The following is a 12,117-nucleotide window of genomic DNA, read 5'->3' on the forward strand; positions in this document are numbered from 1 at the left end:
GCATTACATGATGATAAAGGGGTCAATTCTCCAAGAAGTCATAATGATCCTTAAAATGTATGTAGCTAAAAACAGACTGTCAAAATATGTGAGGTAAAACAGATAGAATTGCAAAGGAAAATAGACAAATCTACTAATAAGTTGGAGATTTTAACACCCCTCTCTCAGTAATTGACAGATTCAGCAGGCAGAAAATTGGTAAGGATATAGTTGGATTGAACAGCACCATCAATCAACTGGATCTAATTGACATGTAAAAAATACTTCATTTTACAAGAGTAGAATACACATTCTTTTCAGTTCACATGGAACATTCACCAAAGTAGACCAGCCCATAACACACCTTGACAAATATAAAAGAATAGAAATCATGCAAAGTATGCTCTCAGACCACAATGGCATTAAACTGAAGATTAGTAACAGAAAGATAGCTGGAAAGTCCCTAAATATTTGAAGATAAAATAGCACATGTCTAAACAACATATGGTTCAAAAAGGAAGTATCAAGAGAAATTTTAAAATATTTTGAACTAAATGAAAATGAAAATAGAACTTACTGAATTCTGTAGGATGCAGTGAAAGCAGTGTTTAGATTGAAATTTGTAGTGTTGAATGCATATATTAGAGAAGATGAAAGATCTAGAATCAATCATCTAAGCTTCCACCTTAGGAAACCAGAAAAAGAAGAGCAAATTAAACCCAGAGTAAGCAGACGAGAAGGAATAATAAAAATTAGAGCACAAATCAATGAAATTAAAACAGGAAATTAATAAAGAAAATCGATTAAACCAAAATTTAGTTCTGTGAAAAGATCAATGAAATTGATAAACCTCTAGCCAGGCTAACCAAGACAAAAAGGAATAGATTACTAGACTACTAATTGGTAATTAACAATTACTAATATCAGAAATAAAAGAGGGATAATCACTACTGATCCAATGGACATTAAAAGGATAATAAAGGAGGGGCACCCAGGTAGCTCAGTCAGTTAAGTGTCCAAGTGGACCAGTTCACCAATTCCTTGAGAGACACAATTTACCATAACTCACACAAAGAGAAACAGATAATCTAAACAGGATTAAATCTATTAAAGAAATTGAATCAATAATTAATAACCTTTCAAAAAAGAAAGCAGTAGGTCCTAATGGTTTCACTGGCGAATTCTACCAAACATTTAAGAAAGAAATTATACCAATTCTCTACAATCTCTTCCAGAACATAAAAGCAGAGGGAACATGTCCTAACTCATTTTATGAGACCAGCATTACCCTGATAACAGATAATGGCATTATTAGAAAGGAAAACTATAGAACAATAGTTCTCATGAACATGGATGCAAAAATCCTCAACAAAATTTAATAATATATAAAAAGAATTACACACCATTACCAATGGGATTTATTCCAGGTATGCAAGGCTGCTTCAATACTCAATAATCAATTAATATAATCTATTACATCAATAAACTAAAGAAGAAAAATCATATGATCATATTGATAGATGCAGGGAAAACATTTGACAAAATCAAATACCCATTCATGTTAAAAAAAAAATACACTCTAAACAAATTTTGTTCACTTGATAAAGAATATCTATTTAAAAAAAACCCCACAGCTAACATCATACTTAATGGAGAGAAACTAGATGCTTTTCCCCTAAGATTGAGAACAAGGCAAGGATGTTCCCTCTCACCACTCCCTTTCAGCATTGTACTGGGAGTCTTGGTTAATACAGTAAGACAAGAAAAGAAAAGGTATATAAAGTCAACACATTTCAAATTAAAATCCCAACAAGTTATTTTGTGGATATCTAAGTGAATCTAAAATTTATATGGGGGGGCACCTGGGTGGCTCATTTGGTTAAGTGTCCCACTCTTGATTTCAGCTCAGGTCATATCTCAGTGTCCTGGGATCAAGTCGAGTTAGGCTCCTTGCTCAGCGGAGAGTCTTCTTCTCCTTAGCCCTTCCTCTCCCCCCCCCTCCCCCGCTCATGCTTTCTCTCTCTCTCAAATAAATAAATAAAATCTTAAAAAAACACAACAACATGGTATTAGCAAAAGAACATACAAATAGATCAATGGAACAGAATAGAGAGTCCAGAAATAGACTCACACAAATGTAATCAACTAATCTTTGACAAAGGAACAATGGCCATTCAATGGAAAAAAAACTAGTCATTTCAACAAATGGTGCTGGAATATTTGGACATCCATATCCACCCCCCCCCCCCGCCAAAAATCTAGACACAGACTTTATACCTTTCACAAAAATTAACTCAAAATAAATCATAGACCTAAATGTAAAATGCAAAACTATAAAACTTCTAGAAGATAACATAGGAGAAAATCTAGGGGGTCTTGGATTTGGTTATGCATTTTGAGATACAACACCAAAAGCAAGATCCATGAAAGCAAAAAAAAAAAAAAAACAAAAAACAACTATGTTAAGCTTTAATAAAATTAAGAACTGCTCTGTGAAAGACACTCTTATAAAAATGAAAAGATAAGCCACATGCTGGGAGAAAACCCTTCCAAAAGACATATTTGATAAAGGACTTGTATCTAAAATATACAAAGAACTCTTAAAACTCAACAATATGGAAGAAAGCAACCCAATGGCCCAATTAAAATACAGGCAAATAATCCGGTCAAGAAATGGGCAGAAGACATGAACAGATATTTTTCCAAAGAAGATATCCAAATGGCCAACAGACACATGAAAAAGTGCTCAACATCACTCGGCATCAGGGAAATCCAAATCAAAACCTCAGTGAGATACCACCTCACACCAGTCAAAATGGCTAAAATTAACAAGTCAGGAAACGGCAGATATTGGCAAGGATGCGGAGAAAGGGGAACCCTCCTACACTGTTGGTGGGAATGCAAGCTGGTGAAGCCACCTGGAAAACAGTATGGAAGTTCCTCAAAAAGTTGAAAATAGAGCTACCCTACAACCCAGCAATTGCACTACTGGGTATTTACCCCAAAGATACAAATGTAGTGATCCGAAGGGGTACGTGCACCCCAATGTTTATAGCAGCAACGTCCACAGTAGCCAAACTATGGAAAGAGCCAAGACGTCCATCAACAGATGAATGGATAAAGAAGATGTGGTATATATATACAATGGAATATTATGCAGCCATCAAAAACCCCGAAATCTTGCCATTTGCAACGACGTGGATGGAACTAGAGGGTATTATACTAAGCGAAATAAGTCAATCAGAGAAAGACATGTATCATATGATCTCACTGATATGAGGAATTCTTAATCTCAGGAAACAAACTGAGGGTTGCTGGAGTGGTGGGGGGTGGGAGGGATGGGGTAGCTGGGTGATAGACATTGGGGAGGGTATATGCTATGGTGCGCGCTGTGAATTGTGTAAGACTGATGAATCACAGACCTGTACCTCTGAAACAAATATTACATTATATGTTAAAAAAAAAAAAAAGATAGTAGGAAGGGAAAAATGAGGGGGGGGGAATCGGAGGGGGAGATGAACCATGAGAGACTATGGACTCTGAGAAACAAACTGAGGTTTCTAGAGGAGAGAGGGATGGGGGGATGGGTTAGCCTGGTGATGGGTATTAAAGAGGGCATGTATTGAATGGAGCACTGGGTGTTATACGCAAACAATGAATCATGGAACACTACATCAAAAACTAATGATGTAATGTATGGTGATTAACATAACATAATAAAATAAAATTAAAAAAAATAAAATACAGGCAAAAGATCTGAATGGACATCTCACCAAAGAAGATATACAGATAGCAAATAAGCAAATGGAAAGATATTCAACATCTTATGTCTTTAGGGAAATGCAAATGAAAACAATGAAATACCACTACCCTCCTCTTACAATGGCTAAATCCAAAACCTGACAATACTAAATGCTGACAAGGAAGTCTCATTCATTGCTGGTGGAAACGTGAAAGGGTACAGCCACTTTGAAAGACAGTTTGGCAGTTTCTTACAAAGCTAAACATGGTCTTACTATATGATTGAGCAATCACATTCCTAGGTATTTGCCCAACTGTGTTGAAAACTTATGTCCGCACAAAGCCTACACACAAATGTTTATAATAGCTTTATCCATAATTGCCAAAATTTGGAAGCAACCAAGATATTCTTCAATAGGTGAATGGATTGACAAGCTGTGGTATAACCATTCAGTGGACTATTACTCAGAAATATAAAGAACTGAGCGATCGGGTCACAAAAAGACACGGAAGACCCTTAAATGCATATTGTTAAGTGAAAGAAGACAGTCTGAAAAGGCAGCCATGGTACAATTCCAACCATGTGATATTCGGGAAAAGGCAAAGCTGTAGAGACAGTAAAAAGGTTGCCAGGGATTCAGGGTGAGGGAGGATGAATAGATGGGGCACCGGGGATTTTTAGGGCAGTGAGAATATTCTGTATGGTCCTATAATGTTGGGGAAATTACATCATGCACTTGTCAAAACACATAGAACGCACAACATAGCAACAACTTTAATGTAAACTATGGACTTTAATAATGTATTAGTATTTATTCGCTAACAAATATACAGTCATACAAGATATTATAGTGGACAATGTGGGGGAATATATGGGAATTCTCAGTACTAGCTGCTCAATTTTTCCGTAAATTTTTCGTACTAGCTGGGCACCACTGGAGGTGGCCCCTAACCCGGCTAGTCTTCATTTCCTCAACTCTAAGCAGCAGGGCTGTGGGGAGCTTCTGTGCCATATTTGTGACAGTAAAGTATATATGAACATTTATAGGACTCCCCTGGCAGGAGGGGGAGCAGATGGGGGATGCCTGGGGGAGGAGTCCCCTAGATGTGTCTGTCATGGCCAACGTCTCCCTGAGCTAAGACTGGGGACCAAACACAGCTCAGCCAACCCTTAGGGATGCCTTGGTCCCTGAATCAGGTTCTTGGGCCTGGGGACATTTGGGGATTGGCAGGGTCCTTCCATCTTCACGTGGTTGTGACTGTTGTCACTTCCCAGGCAGCACAAGGCGGAGGCTCAGGACAGGGTTCCTGCTCTGGTCCCCAAATCCCTCTTTACCCAAGCTTCAGTTTCCTCCTCCGAAAATGGGTTCATGGGACTAAGACCCAGCCTACCAGGAGTCTGAGCGTTCAGTGAACAAGTGGACTGGGAGAGTCCTTTGTAATCTGTGAAGTGCACACAAACATCAGGAACCACCACAGTGCTTCAAACCAACCAACCAACCAGCCAACCCACCCACCCACCCACCAACCAACCAACAAGGGCTCTGTTTGAATCAGGCATGTACTTCCTCACTAAGTCCTTACAACAACCCAAGGTGATGTCATCAGCCCCGTTTTAAAGGAAACTGAGGCTCCCAGAGCTGAAGTGCCCCCTCAAAGAGCTGCCAGCTGGGCGGGGGTGGGGGAGGGGTGCCGGGATTGGACCGCAGCCCACGTGACTTGGCCGCTCCCTCTTTCCCGACAAGCTCCGTCCTGCTCGGCTGTGCCTGTAAGATCCACAGTGGTAAGCACCAGGCACAAGTAAGGGGGGGGGGCTGCATACGATGTCAGTCCGCTTTTCCCTTTTTGTGACTTTTGGGTGTAGGGGGGTCAGGCCAGCTCAATGGACAGAGATCCTGTTCCCTTCACCCTGGAGGTGACAATGGAGAGGATGACGAACAGGTGCCCGCGACACAGCGGCTCCTGGCGGCCCTCACGAAGGGGAGAAGTGATTCCAGAACACGCAGCCCACGAGGTGGCAGGCCCTTGAGCGTCTGTCGGAGGGCAAGGGCGAGCTGGTATTTCTGTCGGCTCACTTGCCTTTATTAAGGATAATCCTGAGGCCGACTATTTTGTAAGCGTGTAGGGCACACGTCCAGAGAAGCCCATCTGACTTCGAGATAATTTCAAGGCTGAAGAATGTTGCTCGTGCCAGACGTGTTGCAAGAGACGCTGCGTGAGACCTGCCGAGTTATGGGCGGCCTCCCATATCTCAGAGGGAGGGGCCGTCCATGTATATGTATGTGAGGCTTTGCTAAACATTCCAAGTAAAAATACTTTTAAATATTTCAGTACATCGTTAACCAAATACATCTTAGTTGGGGCTCATTCCAGCTGATGAAAGTATAGGAGGCAGATGATTTGCATAAGTCGACTGAGGAAATTTGGTGAGAGACAGTCATAAGACTCAGACACCCACAGGCGCCGCGGATTGTCAGGGTCTGATCCTAGCTCATCTGACACGTTTGCAGAGCACCTACTCTGTGCCGGGCACAGCACTCGGCTTCACAGAGGTGAGTGTAGCTTAAGGGGCAGATGCCACCCTCACTCCACAGCGTTTAATTGGCTGGTCCCGGAGCGCCGGGCATGAGCAGGTGCAGGGAAGCATTTCCTGAGAGAGGGGTGCAGCAAGAGCCCCGCATGCGGTCGCAGCAGCGGCAGCCCCTTCCAGAGCCCTGTCTACGGCAGCCCCGGCTCTGAGCACCTCGTGTGCTCTGTCTCACTTCGTCCAGGGCACTGTTTTTATGAGCTGGGCACCATTATTATCTCCACTTTGCAGAGGATGGACATGAGGCTCCGAGGGAGTTATGTAACTTGCAGAGGTGACACTGCTAGCAAGTTACGGAGCCCGGATTCGGGTTCGAGGCCAGGTTTGCTGGATCCCAGAGCCTGTGGCTTTGGTTATACTGCCAGTCAAACTAAGGCAGCCCCAGGAGAGGGGCCCACGTAGCTCAGGCATTTGTCAGGCAGTGGAAGAAATGCAGGATGTATCAGGCATTAAACGATGCCACTCGTAGATTTCCCTCTGCAAGCAAGGTGTGTGTGCCTGCCTGCTTGAATGGGTGGAGAAGGGGGGGTGGGAAAGACTCTTCAATCCATGTTTTCTTGCTTTGCAATCATGTTTCCATTGATTACTGGGAGGGACTCCAGATGTCTGTTGTGTGTTAGATGGACAAGACGTCCAGGTGCTGGGCTCAAATGTTCCCTTTGCCAGCGAAATGTTTGCCTCTCATAGATGACGCAGTAATACTACCTTTTATTGCCTAATCTTGATGCTGTCCTCGTCTCTAGCACAGAGAAGTGAAATTTCCACTCTGGGAAGAGTTGAGAGCAAAGTCTCAATGATAAGAAGGCGCTCATGAGTGCAATTTACATGAAATGACTGCATCTTCACTGACAAATTTGTTCCTTCATTTGATTCTAGGCAACACCAGGGCTACCAGACCTCAGTTTTGCTGAGAAGACCCACATTTAGATTTCTGTTCTGCTAGAAATTCTGGAATTGCAAATTGAATCTTTATGTATGTATGTATGTATGTATTTATTTTAGTGCCGATTACACTGGCCGGCCCGGGGGAGTGAGATTGCATTTTACTAAATTCCATCAAGCTCCTAAGTAGTTGTTGACATTCTAACAGAGAGGAAGCAGCAAGACTATCTAGGGACTGATGAGCACAGGATCCAGATGAGGGTTCTGTGGGTGGAAAGAGGCGGGGAATGGGCTGGTGTTGGGGGAGAGCCACGTGCTGGATGTGGGTTATTGTCAAGTCCTAGCTTTTGTTTTGGGTGGTGAGTCGTGGATGCTTATTACATTATTTAAAATTACTAATTTAAAAAGCTGACTAAATAAAAGCAGGTTATGCATGGACCAGGATGGAAGGCTCTCATGAACCAAGGATTATGGTTAATCCAATTCTATGCACTTGAGCTCCGGAAAAAAAACAAACAAACATCGAAAACAAGGCTGTTTAAAAGGATGGTCTGAGGGGTGCCTGGGTGGCTCAGTCGTTAAGCGTCTGCCTTCGGCTCAGGTCATGATCTCAGGGTCCTGAGATCGAGCCCCGCATTGGGCTCTCTGCTCAGCGGGAAGCCTGCTTCTCCCTCTCCCACTCCCCCTGCTTGTGTTCCCTCTCTCGCTGTGTCTCTCTCTGTCAAATAAATAAAATCTTAAATAAATAAATAAATAAAAGGATGGTCTGAGATTTAGATTTCATGATGTGCATCCTTTTTTTTTAATACTAGTTTTGATTTTTTTTTCTCACTAATCTTTCAAACACCATTTTTCTTCTTCCATTTCAATAGTAGGGTCTCCCCATGCAGGTTACATAAAGCGTTCATTAAGGTCTCAGATATCAGGAATCGGGTTAACCCCTCTGGTGGGTGCCGAAGTCTCACGAGGGCAGAAGGGAGGGCTGGGCTTGCTTCCAGAAAGGAGACCTTGCCCAAGCAGTTGGACACAGCTGGTGGTGGGGGTGGGGTGATGCTCTTAGCCAAACAGGCTGATGTTTTCTGCTGGATGTTACGGAGAGGGAAGGGAGACTGTTGGTGAGACCAGCTCTACAATAAGTCATGGCTCTCACACTCAGAACACCCTATTTTGGGGATGCAGGACATTTTTTTATTGCTATTTGTCTGCTCATCAAACATTCACTGGGCACTGAGCATGATGCTGTTGCATGCTCTGGGCCCTGTGCTAGCCTTCAGGGGTACAGAACTCGTAGAGAGTACCTTTCCTGGGTTGCACGCCATGCTGAGGGCTTTGTATATGTTCTTTTTCTTATCCTCACAGCACCCCCACTTTGTTGCTTCCCTGACTGGGGCTCTGGCCGTACCCTATGACAACGGTCAACTGCGTGTCCTTTTCATTTGTGTGGCGGGAGACACTGGGTGTAATGAAAAGGCAAAGGGCTCTGAATGCAGACTGCTTTAGGTTCAAATCCCAGGGTCCCCACTGACATACTTGGCACAGCTGTTTAAATTCACCTCTTGAAGCCTCAGGCTTCTCATCTGTCAAATGGGAGAAAAACTCTTATCTCACAGGGCTGTGTGGGATAATTCATAACAAGCATTTTGTATTTCTGTCACATAGTAAATGTTCAGTAAATGGTCTCTATTACTTTTTTTCTCAAGAGTGGGATCTGTAAATAATTTATATTCCCAGCAGCCCAATACCTGCTAACATGTTCATTACCTGTTTGGTGAATGAGTGAATGAGTGCCCTTTGAGAATGAGAGCCCAGTTATACCACTCTTCTGACTACTTTCTTGTCAGCCCCGCGGCAGCTCCAGGACAGGTAAAGCTGCCCCCTCTGACCTGGCTTCCACACCTCTGGCCAGGACTTAGTTGTAACGGAGGACAGGAGAATCCTTTGGCTCAGCACCATGGAGGGAAGGAAGGAGGACTCTCTGGTCTTTCTGCTGACACTTGCCCAAAGGTAGAACCACCACTCAAGAACAAATGTCTTCTTGTGCTATTCCGGAGCTTCCTGAATGCTCCTAAGAACGCGGCTGACTTCAGAAGCTCCTTCTCCTCAAGAATCGGGGTGTCAGACCAGCCTTCTCCGGAAGCAAGGACTGGGCCCCAGCTTTGCCAGCAGCCAGACAGCAGTGACCCCTGAGACCGTGGGCACAGACAGGCTTCTCATCCTTGGCTGTAATGCCCAGCCCCCACTATCTATACCCCCCCCCCCCCCGCCCCCGAGTCTGTGATTTCCTTTCAGGAGCCATGGAAACAGCAGTGAAAGCTCTGAGGATGATGTCAGGGGAGACAGGAGCTCACGCCGGCAACTAACCTCCCACTCCAGTTCCATCTTCCCAGAGGCCCTGCGCTCTATGAGTTGACCTTTCACCTCCCTGCCTTACAAGCCCCGCCCCCTCCCCAGTCACTCAAATGAACACCACTGCTTGGGGGGGCCCTGGATGGGGGACAGCATCCTGGGCCAGGGGGCAGGAGGCTTGATTTCAAATGGGGGCTCTGCTACTTACTGGCTATGGGATTTTAGACAAGTCACTTGTTCTTGGAACCTCAGGATGCTCATCTGTAAAATGGGATACAATTACCCACCTTGAAGGTCTTGGTGTGGGAACTGCAAGGAGATAATGCACATGGGAGGGAATCTCGAAATCACAGTCACTGCTAAGGATTGGTTACCGAGGCATGGCAACAGGCCTGGGAGATCCCAGCCCCGGATGCGCCCGTCAGTAGGTGCTAAAAATAAATATTATTCTCATCTCTTTAGCTTGGTCAGCAGAACGGAGAGATCCTGGCAGACCCCAGAAAACCTCACCCGAGCCTGTGCTGTGGACAGCCCCTGTGGATTCCGCTTACAGAGAGCAATTTAAGAGGCAAACAAAACATGAAGAGCTATTCAGAATTAACAATGGGCCAGATGGTAATGCTAGTTTGAAGCAATAAAACATGATAAATAGCTTCCTGCTGCTACTCCTGATCAATTTCAATATTTAATAATTCCACTGCCACCCCCACCCCCTCTTCTGGCCCCCTCCACAGGATCCTGCGGTGACTCCCTGCGTTCAACTCACAGAGCAAACACTTCTTCACTTTCTGAAGGCGTCAGCGAAAAGCGCCCCACTCAACTGTCACGTGAGCGCTCTCCGTCCTCGGGATGATCATTAATCTGCCTGATTCTGAAGACGCTCCATCTCAAGCCTCTCCTGGTTGCCAGGGAAGGCTGTGAGGGCTCTCCACCCACCGAGATGCGGTGGAACTCACCTTGTTGATTCAGTGCCTACTGGTATTCCCTGAGTTTTGCTTTTGAATTCAAGAAAGGAGAGCAGTAGGGAGCTTGGTGGTCATCCTACCCCGGGATCAACTGGTAGGATCAAGCAGCCCAGAAGGGAAACGGTGGGGGTGGGCCGTGCCCACCACCTATGCTGTTGAGCCTCAGCCTCCTCTCTGCAATGGAGGTGATTCTACCTCCTTCCAGAATTCCAGCCAGGGCTGTGCACATGAAGCACCCGGCAGAGTGCTTATGCGTAGGACTCGCCCAACCACTGGCAGCCGGTAGCATCATTATTAAAAGGTGATGATCTCTGCGGTCAAAAGCTGTAGCCCATGGGTGTGGGGCAGGATGTGGCAGGGAGCAACCCACGCTCACACAGACCCACCCCCGGGATTCTCCCCAAGCAGCACCCACTAATAAGATGAGCCGCTTTGTACCGTCAGCAAGGGCTCCACATTCCTATCCACGGACACCGAGACCTCCGGGCACCCCTGGCAGGCAGGGACTGTTGGCCCCATTTACAGAAGAGGCAGTGGAGACAGGAGGCAGAATGGTTTTCCAAGCTTACGCGGGGAGAAAACGGCACAGTCAATTGTAATCTGGCTCTCCCAAAATCTGATTTCTCGTCCTTTCCACCAAACCACAGGAGAAAGCTCTCTCTGAGGTGCCCCCTCTGCCCGGCGTCCCTTTTGCATGGAGGCAGCCCAGGGGAGGGAAGCCTGGGTGCCCGGTCACCCGAGCTACACCTTACCACCTGTGAAATGCAAACGCTGATACCTAGTGCACTGGTTCATGGGGACATTTAATGAAGGACTATGCATGGAACCACGGTGTAATTTTACGATGAGCTATACAAATGTCAGGTATGGTTATTATGCCTTTTTGGAAAAACACACTGTGTGAGGAAGAAGATCAGAAACACAGTCACCCCAAGGTGGATCCTTCTAACGGAATCCTTCACCCTCCCTTGATCTAGAGGATCAAGAGCAAACTCTTTTATGTGGATTCAAGGCCTCGATGGCTCTTGCAACCCCATCTCTGCCCCTTCTCCCTTCCCTTCCAGCCCCTCCAAGCTTCTTGGGGTTATCTGAGCCTTCCACATGTGTCCGTGTCTCGGCCAGATCACACCTGCCGGAGGGGTCCGTGCTGCCCTGTTCACTGGCTGACCCCACTCACCCTTCTCCAAGAAGTCTTCCTTGGGTCTCCCGCGACAGGAGCTCCTCCACTGGGCTCCCAATAACCCCTCGGCACCCCTCCCCAAGCCAGCGCTGGGCTCTCCTCTGCCTCCCTGCTCTACAGCGAGTGAGAGCCAAGTGCTGTCCAGGGCCTGGCCCAGCACACAGTAGTACATGTGTGCTGAGGGATAAACATGTGAATGGCCTTAAGCAGAAACAAGAGATTCTAATGGTGGAACTCGAATTTGAGTGGGCACAGCCTTGGTATCGGAATTCAGGATAGTGCTCCTGGATTCAAATTCAGCTCAATCCTTCCAGCAATGTCTAGAACTGACAGGATAACCTCCTCTTTCCCCAACCTTGACCCTGAACAAGAAGGAACCAAAAGGGTACCGCCCACCCATCTGGACTCCCACTAGATGTGGTGGAGGCCAGGAATCA

The 12,117-nt window shown here is 45.6% G+C and overlaps 1 protein-coding gene across 5 annotated transcripts in view; it reads right to left on the reverse strand.

The window, feature by feature from the left end:
* Nucleotides 1-12,117, reverse strand: part of TTLL11 (tubulin tyrosine ligase like 11) — a 249,851-nt gene that overhangs the window by 38,750 nt on the left and 198,984 nt on the right. The window lies entirely within an intron of this gene.

The sequence above is a fragment of the Halichoerus grypus genome, chromosome 14 (assembly GCF_964656455.1).
Source record: "Halichoerus grypus chromosome 14, mHalGry1.hap1.1, whole genome shotgun sequence".
In the NCBI taxonomy this organism is placed as follows: Eukaryota; Metazoa; Chordata; class Mammalia; order Carnivora; family Phocidae; genus Halichoerus; species Halichoerus grypus.